Here is an 11,104-nt window from a genome sequence, read left to right as displayed (position 1 = left end):
ATAGTATAGAATGTCGCTCTAAAAACATCAGAGTATAGCATGTCGCTCTTGAAACATCATAGTATAGCATGTCGCTGTAAAAACGTCATTGTATAGCATGTTGCTCTTGAAACGTCATAGTATAGCATGTCGCTCTAAAAACGTCATAGTACAGCATGTCGCTCTAAAAACATCATAGCATAGCGTGTCGCTCTAAAAACGTCATAGTGTAGCCTGTTGCTCTAAAAACGTCATAGTATAGCGTGTCGCTCTAAAAACGTCATAGTATAGCGTGTCGCTCTAAAAACGTCATAGTATAGCGTGTCGCACTAAAAAAGTCATCGTATAGCATGTCGCTCTAAAAACGTCACAGTATAGCATGTCGCTCTTGAAACATCACAGTATAGCACGTCGCTCTAAAAACGTCATCGTATAGCATGTCGCTCTAAAAACGTCATAGTATAGCATGTCGCTCTAAAAACGTCATAGTATAGCATGTCACTCTAAAAACGTCATCGTATAGCATGTCGCTCTAAAAACGTCACAGTATAGCATGTCGCTCTAAAAACGTCACAGTATAGCATGTCGCTCTAAAAACGTCATAGTATAGCATGTCACTCAAAACGTCATCGTATAGCATGTCGCTCTAAAAACGTCATAGTATAGCATGTCGCTCTAAAAACGTCATCATATAGCATGTCGCTCTAAAAACGTCATAGTATAGCATGTCGCTCTAAAAATGTCATAGTATAGCATGTTGGTCTAAAAACGTCATAGTATAGCATGTCGGTCCAAAAATGTCATAGTGTAGCATGTCCAAAAAATGTCATCGTATAGCATGTCGCTCTTGAAACGTCATAGTATAGCATGTCGCTCTAAAAACGTCATAGTATAGCATGTTGCTCTAAAACCATCATGGTATAGCATGTCGCTCTAAAAATGTCATAGTATAGCATGTTGGTCTAAAAATGTCATAGTATAGCACGTCACCCAAAAAACATCATAGTATAGCACGTGGCTCAAAAAACATCATAGTATAGCACGTGGCTCAAGAAACGTCATAGTTTAGCATGTCGCTCTAAAAACATCAGAGTATAGCATGTCGCTCTAAAAATGTCATAGTATAGCATGTTGGTCTAAAAACGTCATAGTATAGCATGTCGGTCCAAAAATGTCATAGTATAGCGTGTCGCTCTTGAAACGTCATAGTGTAGCGTGTTGCTCTAAAAACGTCATAGTATAGCATGTCACTCTAAAAACGTCATCGTATAGCATGTCGCTCTAAAAACGTCATAGTATAGCATGTCACTCTAAAAACGTCATCGTATAGCACGTGGCTCTAAAAACGTCATAGTATAGCATGTCGCTCTAAAAATGTCATAGTATAGCATGTTGGTCTAAAAACGTCATAGTATAGCATGTCGGTCCAAAAATGTCATAGTGTAGCATGTCCAAAAAATGTCATCGTATAGCATGTCGCTCTTGAAACGTCATAGTATAGCATGTCGCTCTAAAAACGTCATAGTATAGCATGTTGCTCTAAAACCATCATGGTATAGCATGTCGCTCTAAAAATGTCATAGTATAGCATGTTGGTCTAAAAATGTCATAGTATAGCACGTCACCCAAAAAACATCATAGTATAGCACGTGGCTCAAAAAACATCATAGTATAGCACGTGGCTCAAAAAACGTCATAGTATAGCATGTCGCTCTAAAAATGTCATAGTATAGCATGTTGGTCTAAAAACGTCATAGTATAGCATGTCGGTCCAAAAATGTCATAGTATAGCGTGTCGCTCTTGAAACGTCATAGTGTAGCGTGTTGCTCTAAAAACGTCATAATATAGCATGTCGCTCTTGAAACATCACAGTATAACACGTCGCTCTAAAAACGTCATAGTATAGCATGTCGCTCTAAAAACGTCATCGCATAGCATGTCGCTCTAAAAACGTCATAGTATAGCATGTCGCTCTAAAAACGTCATTGTATAGCATGTCTCTCTAAAAACGTCATCGTATAGCATGTCGCTCTAAAAACGTCATAGTATAGCATGTCGCTCTAAAAACGTCATAGTGTAGCATGTCGCTCTAAAAACGTCATCGTATAGTATGTCGCTCTAAAAACGTCATAGTATAGCCTTTGGTCCACAAAACGTTGTTTTGTCCTGGCTGTCTGAAGTAGGTGAGGAGCAACACCAAAACAGTCCAAACGCTGGTTTCCAGAGGGTTAGACAAGTATTTATTTGAAAGAGTAAGTTTACAACAACACATGTGAGGGGGTTAAAAGCAAATGGGTGTTAGTAAAATAAAAATAAATAAACAGAACTAAAAGTGAACTTCATGTTGACATTGATGGGCATTCCAACCAGGAACAAAGTAAAAGATAAACAATACGAAAAAAACCTCTTCCTGTTCACCTCTTCAAGCCCAAAAACACACCGCAGTAGCACCCAAAACTAAAACTACCAATGGGTTCCCTGTTTTCCTTTCTGAACAATTCAAAGGTCTCTCTCTATCTCCCCACACATGCACCAACCACTGGAACACATCTCCAAAGTTCTGCCGGGCCAGCTCAGCTTCCCCTCAGAAGAAATGCCGCCACCTGCCAGATGAAGGATCCTTTTGAGAGGCAGCTGGCATCGTGATTGGACTGTACTTTGGTCTGTTCCAATCCAGCTTCAGCTCCAGAGACGGCAGGCGGGACGACTCAACAGAGGCCGGGTGGATGAAGGCATGCAGCTGAGTCGAAAAAAAATGCGAATTTTCAACATGTTGTAAAAACGTGCCATATGATGAAATAATGTAAAGGAGGCTGTGAAAAACACAATGGTAAGGTTCTCCTTGAAAAAAAAATCATCATGAATTTTGCCACAAAATAACCGCCATACTATACTGTCGAAAAATGTCATTTTTCAATATGTTGTAAAAATGTGCCATATGATGAAATAATGTAAAGAGGGCGTGAAAAACACTATGGTAAGGTTTTCTTTGAAAAAAAAATCATCATGAATTTTGGCGCAAAAAAACGCCTTACTATACTATGTCGAAAAAAAAATGCGATTTTTCATCATGTTGTGAAAACATGCCGTATGATGAAATAATGTAAAGGAGGCTGTGAAAAACGCTCCAGAAAGGTTTTCTTTGAAAACACAAATCATCATGAATTTTGCCCCAAAAAAATGCCTTACTTTACTATGTCGAAAAAAAAATGCGATTTTTCAACATGTTGTAAAAATGTGCCATATGATGAAATAATGTAAAGGAGGCTGTGAAAAACACTCCAGAAAGATTTGTTTGAAAAAAAAATCATGAATATTGCCGCAAAAAAAGGCCTTACTATACTATGCCGAAAAAAAAAAAAGATTTTTCAACATGTTGTAAAAACGTGCCATATAATGAAATAATGTAAAGGAGGCTGTGAAAAACACTCCAGAAAGGTTTTGTTTGAAAAAAAAAATCATCATGAATTTTGCCGCAAAAAAACGCCTTACTATACTATGTCGAAAAAAAATCCGATTTTTCAACATGTTGTAAAAAAACGTGCCATATGATGAAATAATGTAAAGGAGGCCGTGAAAAACACTCCAGAAAGGTTTTGTTTGAAAAAAAAAAAAAATCATCATGAATTTTGCCGCAAAAAACGCCTTACTATACTATGTCGAAAAATGTCATTTTTCAATATGTTGTAAAAATGTGCCATATGATGAAATAATGTAAAGAGGCCGTGAAAAACACTCCAGAAAGGTTTTCTTTAAAAAAAAAAAAAAATCATCATGAATTTTGCCGCAAAAAAACGCCTTACTATACTATGTCAAAAAAAATGCAATTTTTCAACATGTTGTAAAAAAACGTGCCATATGATGAATAATATAAAGGAGGCCTTGAAAAACACTATGGTAAGGTTTTCTTTGAAAAAAAATGAATTTTGGCGCAAAAAAAACGCCATAGTATACTATGTCGAAAAAAATGCAATTTATCAACATGTTGCAAAAACGTGCCATATGATGAAATAATGTAAAGGAGGCCGTGAAAAACACTCCAGAAAGGTTTTGTTTGAAAAAAAAAATCATGAATTTTGCCGCAAAAAAACGCCTTACTATACTATGTCGAAAAAAAATGCGATTTTTCAACATGTTGTAAAAACGTGCCATATGATGAAATAATGTAAAGGAGGCTGTGAAAAACACTCCAGAAAGGTTTTGTTTGAAAAAAAAAATCATGAATATTGCCGCAAAAAAACGCCTTACTATACTATGCCAAAAAAAAAAAAAACGATTTTTCAACATGTTGTAAAAACGTGCCATATGATGAAATAATGTAAAGGAGGCTGTGAAAAACACTCCAGAAAGGTTTTGTTTGAAAAAAAAAAATCATCATGAACTTTGCCGCAAAAAAACGCCTTACTATACTATGTCGTAAAAAAATGCGATTTTTCAACATGTTGTAAAAAACCGTGCCATATGATGAAATAATGTAAAGGAGGCCGTGACAAACACTATGGTAAGGTTTTGTTTGAAAAAAAAAAATCATCATGAATTTTGCCGCAAAAAAAGGCCTTACTATACTATGTCGAAAAAAAATGCGATTTTTCAACATGTTGTAAAAAAAAAACGTGCCATATGATGAAATAATGTAAAGGAGGCCGTGAAAAACACTCCAGAAAGGTTTTGTTTGAAAAAAAAATCATCATGAATTTTGCCGCAAAAAAACGCCTTACTATACTATGTCGGGAAAAAAATGCGATTTTTCAACATGTTGTAAAAACATGCCATATGATGAAATAATGTAAAGGAGGCTGTGAAAAACACTCCAGAAAGGTTTTGTTTGAAAAAAAAATCATCATGAATTTTGCCGCAAAAAAACGCCTTACTATACTATGTCGAAAAAAAATGCGATTTTTCAACATGTTGTAAAAAAACGTGCCATTTGATGAAATAATGTAAAGGAGGCCGTGAAAAACACTATGGTAAGGTTTTCTTTGAAAAAAAATCATGAATTTTGGCGCAAAAAAACAACGCCATAGTATACTATGTCGAAAAAAAATGCAATTTATCAACATGTTGCAAAAACGTGCCATATGATGAAATAATGTAAAGGAGGCCGTGAAAAACACTCCAGAAAGGTTTTCTTTGAAAAAAAAATCATCATGAATTTTGCCGCAAAAAAACGCCTTACTATACTATGTCGGGAAAAAAATGCGATTTTTCAACATGTTGTAAAAACATGCCATATGATGAAATAATGTAAAGGAGGCTGTGAAAAACACTCCAGAAAGGTTTTGTTTGAAAAAAAAATCATCATGAATTTTGCCGCAAAAAAACGCCTTACTATACTATGTCGAAAAAAAATGCGATTTTTCAACATGTTGTAAAAAAACGTGCCATATGATGAAATAATGTAAAGGAGGCCGTGAAAAACACTATGGTAAGGTTTTCTTTGAAAAAAAATCATGAATTTTGGCGCAAAAAAACAACGCCATAGTATACTATGTCGAAAAAAAATGCAATTTATCAACATGTTGCAAAAACGTGCCATATGATGAAATAATGTAAAGGAGGCCGTGAAAAACACTCCAGAAAGGTTTTCTTTGAAAAAAAAATCATCATGAATTTTGCCGCAAAAAAACGCCTTACTATACTATGTCGAAAAAAAAATGTGATTTTTTTAACATGTAAAAACGTGCCATATGATGAAATAATTTAAAGGAGGCCATGAAAAACACAATGGTAAGGTTCTCCTTGAAAAAAAAAGTCATCATGAATTTTGGCGCAAAAAAACGCCATAGTATACTATGTTGGAAAAAAAAATGATTTTTCAACATGTTGTAAAAACGTGCCATATGTAAAGGAGGCCGTGAAAAACACTCCAGAAAGGTTTTGTTTGAAAAAAAAAAATCATCATGAATTTTGCCACAAAAAAACGCCACACTATACTATGTCGAAAAAAAATGCGATTCTTCAGCATGTTGTAAAAACGTGCCATATGATGAAATAATGTAAAGGAGGACGTGAAAAACACTATGGAAAGGTTTTCTTTGAAAAAAGAATCATCATGAATTTTGGCGCAAAAAAACGCCTTAATGCGATTCTTCAGCATGTTGTAAAAACGTGCCATATGATGAAATAATGTAAAGGAGGCCGTGAAAAACACTATGGTAAGGTTTTCTTTGAAAAAAATATCATCATGAATTTTGGCACAAAAAAACGCCTTACTATACTATGTCGAAAAAAAATGCAATTTGTCAGACATATTGTAAAAACGTGCCATATGATGAAATAATGTAAAGGAGGCCATGAAAAACACTCCAGAAAGGTTTTCTTTGAAAAAAAATCATCATGAATTTTGGCAAAAAAAAAAAACGCCATAGTATACTGTCAAAAAATGTCATTTTTCAACACTAAATCTTATTGAAAAATATGTTTTACCTAATTCCACCTGTTCCACTCATCTCTACCCCTCATTAGCTACCACTCTAAGGTACATTATACAAAAAAAATCCAGTAGATGTCACTGTGTTTTGAAATAGCATGCAGAGCAAGTTAGTCTGCTCACGGGAAGTTAGCACGAGCAGAATCACTCCTCACGTGAGGCCTCTGTTTGCTGTGATTTTCAAAGGTAAAGTAATACTTTTGACATATTATGGTGCCTAAGGAGTTGCTGAACACAAATGTGTCATTTGAAATGTAAAAAAAAAAAGATTTAAAAGGGTAAAATAATTTTTCTCAACCGTTTGGTAGAGGTCAATATTTTAAAAATCGCTGGGTCTCTTCATAAAAAAAAAAAAACATTAATTGTTGTTATTAGTGCACCAAAGAGGTAAGAAATATAAAGAAATTTTTTCATTGCCTTTTTCTTGGTGAGGATGTTAAAGGGTTAACTTAACATCTGTAAACAAAACAAAAACGTATCAACAAAGTTTTCTGTTAGAGTTTGTGTTCTTGTAAGTTTAACTCCAAGATTTTAAATACTTTCATTTACTGCAAATGAATATCTACTCCAAATGTCTCACGAATAATCATTGTCAGCCTTAAAAACCCACAAAACACCCCTCTATACTGGACCACACTTAGTACAGTCCGGTTCCCCCTTCTATAAATCTGCTTGGAATCGTCCACTTCCTGTTTGTCAAAGTGGCCTTCTACCTGGACAGGATTTGTTGGAGCTCATGCAACAAACATTTTGGGTAAGTGCACTTTAATATGGATGGATGACACTGAATTAGAGTCTGTTTTAATGAGACTGAGTTAAGATGTGTAGCTCTGTCATTAAATAGGAAATTATTTCTCAGAATTCATAGAGGAAAGTCTGAAATATTTGCTAGGTTAGCGTCCCACATGTTCTTTGGCTCAGCTAAAGCTAACTCTATCCAACTTGTGGATCTCTTGAGTTGCTTGTTGTTAAAATATCTTGCTAGAGGTGCTGAAGCTCAGAAAGTCTGAGATGTTTGTTCAGAATAAGCTCATTCTCAAGTCTGATCTGAACTGTCCTCTTTTGTTTGAACTTTCCCTAAACTTAGGAGTTAATGACAGAGCAGCACATCCAGACTCAGTCTCATTTATGTAGAGATTAAACTTCAGTGTCATTCATTGATGTTAAAGTGCAGTTTTTCAAATGTTTGTTGCAATTGCTCCCGACCAAACGAGTCCAAGTGGAAGACGATGTGAAGAGAAAGCTCCAGAGGATGAATATCACACATTTACATTGGAAATTAATGTCCTTCAATTGGACGTTGTCATGCAAAAGTTGGATTTCCCTTTAATGATGTTCAAGTCTTTGTTGAGTGTTTTGTTGATGTTGGTTTCTAAATGTTTTCTGACACTCGGCCCCAAAGATTAAAACCTTTTCCGGCTCACAAGCTGCAACAATTCACACATTATCAACTATCTTTCTGACTAAACTAAGATAAAAAAAGTGAAAAACTGCCTGATTCCTGCATCATGAATGTAAATCTTTTTGGTTTTTATGGCAGTAAACTGAATATATTTGGGTTTGACATTTTATAAACCAAAACAAGAAATGAATTAGTGGAGAAAACAACAGATTAATGGACAAAGAAAATGTGTTTTCCAACATATATGGCTGAATTACTCCAACAGTACAAGATACATACAATTTGAGTTCAATTTTATTTATATAATGCCAATTACAGGTCAAATTGTCTCAAAATGCTTTATTTTTATATTTTTCGTCATTTAAAATATGACAAAGTAAGAAATTTAAAGCTCTTGACTAATCCAATTTATTATTTGGTTTTTAAGAGACTAATGGACAATTAAAATAACTTTCTCCACTAAAACTAATAAACATGAGGTCAAATAGAAGGAAGAGTTTTAAATACTGCAGTCCCACGACGACAAGAATAAAGTTTCTCAACAAAAACTAAATCTGCTGGTGGATTCCATGAAAGTCCTAATAAAGGATCATAAAGTGTGATACTAAAGGTTTGTGGTGCTAAAAATCTCCAAGTAAAGATATCAAGTTGAACATCTGGATGGACGTTGATAAAAGTTGACCTTCTTTCATTTCTCTGGAGCGACTCCATGGATTTTATGGACAGTGGTTAAAGACCTGCTCTTCTAGTTGTCTTCCTTCTAGTCGCTGTAAAAAGTCACTCTATCCGGCCGACTTCAACACGTCTTCGTGACAACTTGTTCTGCCTCGGACCTGGTGGAAACTCAAGAAACTCGGGAAAACCTGTCGAGACTCGAAGAACTCGTCGGGCGGGGGAAGGTGGGGGGGAGGTGGTGGAGTAGAGGGGGGAGGCCACCACCCACCTCCCCGCCTACTCTCCGCCCTGACTCCACCCAGACTCCGCCTTGGCTCCACCCGTGTGGTCACTTGGAAACTACGATGACAAAGGGACGACGAAATTATGTTTTTTTATCTGATCTGTAGCTCAGTGAGTTAAGGATTTGCCTATGGAGCTGCAGGTCGCTGGTTCAAGACCAGACACTTCTTAAATTTTCTCAAAATTCTGACAAAGACAAAGAAAGAAAACTGCCACTGGCGGGTCTTGAACCTGCGACCTTCCAGTTGGTAGTCCGTCTTCTTATCCCCTGAGCTACTCGCTCAGATACTAATTCTTCTTTTTTTTGCGCATTTATCATCTATTTTTTGTCGTTTTCGAGTTTTTTTTTAACTCGAGTCTCGTCTCGACCGTTTTTCTCAGGAGGTTGGGCTTCAGCCTTTGTGCTGGAGGGTGGAACCCTCACTTCCAAGACTTTCCAAAGCCTCCACACCTCCCAAGTCCTCAGGACCTGAGCTTTCACACAGTCTGAGGGCTGAAATTTTCTAAGTCCCACAGTAGTTCTCTGTTAGATTGAACTTTCAGACAGTCCAAGGACTGATATCTTCTAAGTTCCTGAGTAGTTCTCTGTTAGTTTGAGCTTTTCGACAGTCTGAGGACTGAAATCTTGAAAGTTCTTGAGTAGTTCTATGTTAGTTTGAACCTTTAGACAGTCTGAGGACTGAAGTTTTTAAAGTTTCTCAGTACTTCTCTGTTAGTTTGAACTCTCTGGTTAACAGAAGCCTTAAAACTTGTGACCATGAGTCTTGATTTCACATTTAGACCATCCATCTGAGTTCTTCTCAGACCTTCACCTGTGGGTTTTTAGAAATCCTCAACAAACTTTGATTCTTTTCACTGAACAGTAAAGTTTGTGGAGATCAGAAGGTAGCATTAGTTTGATAAATGCCTTCAACCTCTACTAGACTTTATCTGGAAAGCAGTTTTCTGAAATGAGTTCTTAGTAAATCTGTCGACATTCAAACCAAGAACATAGAAAGAGGAAATGTTTGAAGAAACAACGATGTTTTCATTTCAGATTAGAAAACGCTTTAAGGCCTTCATCTGTTTTTGCTCTTTTGATCATTTTATTGTTTCTTCTGTTTAATTTGATCTTCTAAAGTTTAACTGGTGTCTTTTCAAAGGTTTTATCTTTAGTTAGATTCTCCTTAAATGTTTAGTTTTGTTCTTTTCTCACCTTTTATTCTGTTCTAATGTCTGATCTGATTTCCAAATGTTTTGTCTTTTTAATGTTTAATTGTTGTTTTTTCAAATGTTTTATCGGCATGCTTGAAAACTTTCCTTTTCTTTACCAATGTTTAATTTTTAGATTAAATCTTTGTTTTTCTTTTTAAATGTTTTACCACCTTTTAATGCTTAATTTTGTTTTTTAATGCTTCATTGTATTTTCTTTTTAATTCCTATTTTTCTAATTAAACATTTAATTTTTTAATTAAATGTTTTGACTTTTAAAGGTTTAATAATCTAATTAAATGTTTTGTATTTTTCTAAATGTGTAATATTCTTGTTTAATTGTATTTTTTAAATGTTTAATTATCTAAAATATTTCATCTTTAATGTTTAATATTTTTGTTTAAAATTTTTTTAATTTCATAATTACATGTTTTGTATCTTCTGTTTAATTATCTAATTAAAGTATTTTTGTCTTAATAAATTTAATTGTTTTTAATGTTTAATTGTTCTTTTTGCAAAAGTTTTGTTATATTAAAATGTTTTCCTTTGATTTTAAGTTGCTTTTTTACTGTTAGTTTATTTCTTTAATCTTTTTTTTTTCTGGTCAACATTTTAACCCCAACCTTAAAAATGAAACAAACCCTTAAATCACAATGAAAAAATACTTCTGGTTGTCACAGTCATGAGTTAGTCAGTTATTCAGTTTATCAATTAGCTTTATTTGTTTAGCCACCTTTCATACGAGATGACAAAACTAAACAAGCAAAGAGAAGAAAAACTATGCTAAAACTATGATTAAAACTCAAAAACAAATAAAAAAAGAATTAACATCGTAATAAAATATGTTGAGTTTATGTGAAGTCTTTTTGGGCTCACATGGGAAATCATTTTTAAATATAAACTTGATATTCAGTCTAAGGAAACTGCAGCGCGACAGAAGAACCAACATCTCCCGTTTTCTCCTTTAATGAGTCGATTCTTGGTGCTTTCAGACCAAAGAACTACGGACTCTTCACAACCTGCTCAAACTCTTGGTACAGGACCTCACCCTCACGGGTCAAGAAGGGTTTCTGTCTTATTTCCTACTCCTGAAGCTTCACCTTCTTCCTGCTCAAACTGCTGACAAATGTTTCTGCTGCTCTAA

The sequence above is a fragment of the Amphiprion ocellaris genome, chromosome 22 (genome assembly GCF_022539595.1).
Source record: "Amphiprion ocellaris isolate individual 3 ecotype Okinawa chromosome 22, ASM2253959v1, whole genome shotgun sequence".
Taxonomy (NCBI): domain Eukaryota; kingdom Metazoa; phylum Chordata; class Actinopteri; family Pomacentridae; genus Amphiprion; species Amphiprion ocellaris.
Note: the sequence above shows the minus strand (reverse complement) of the source record.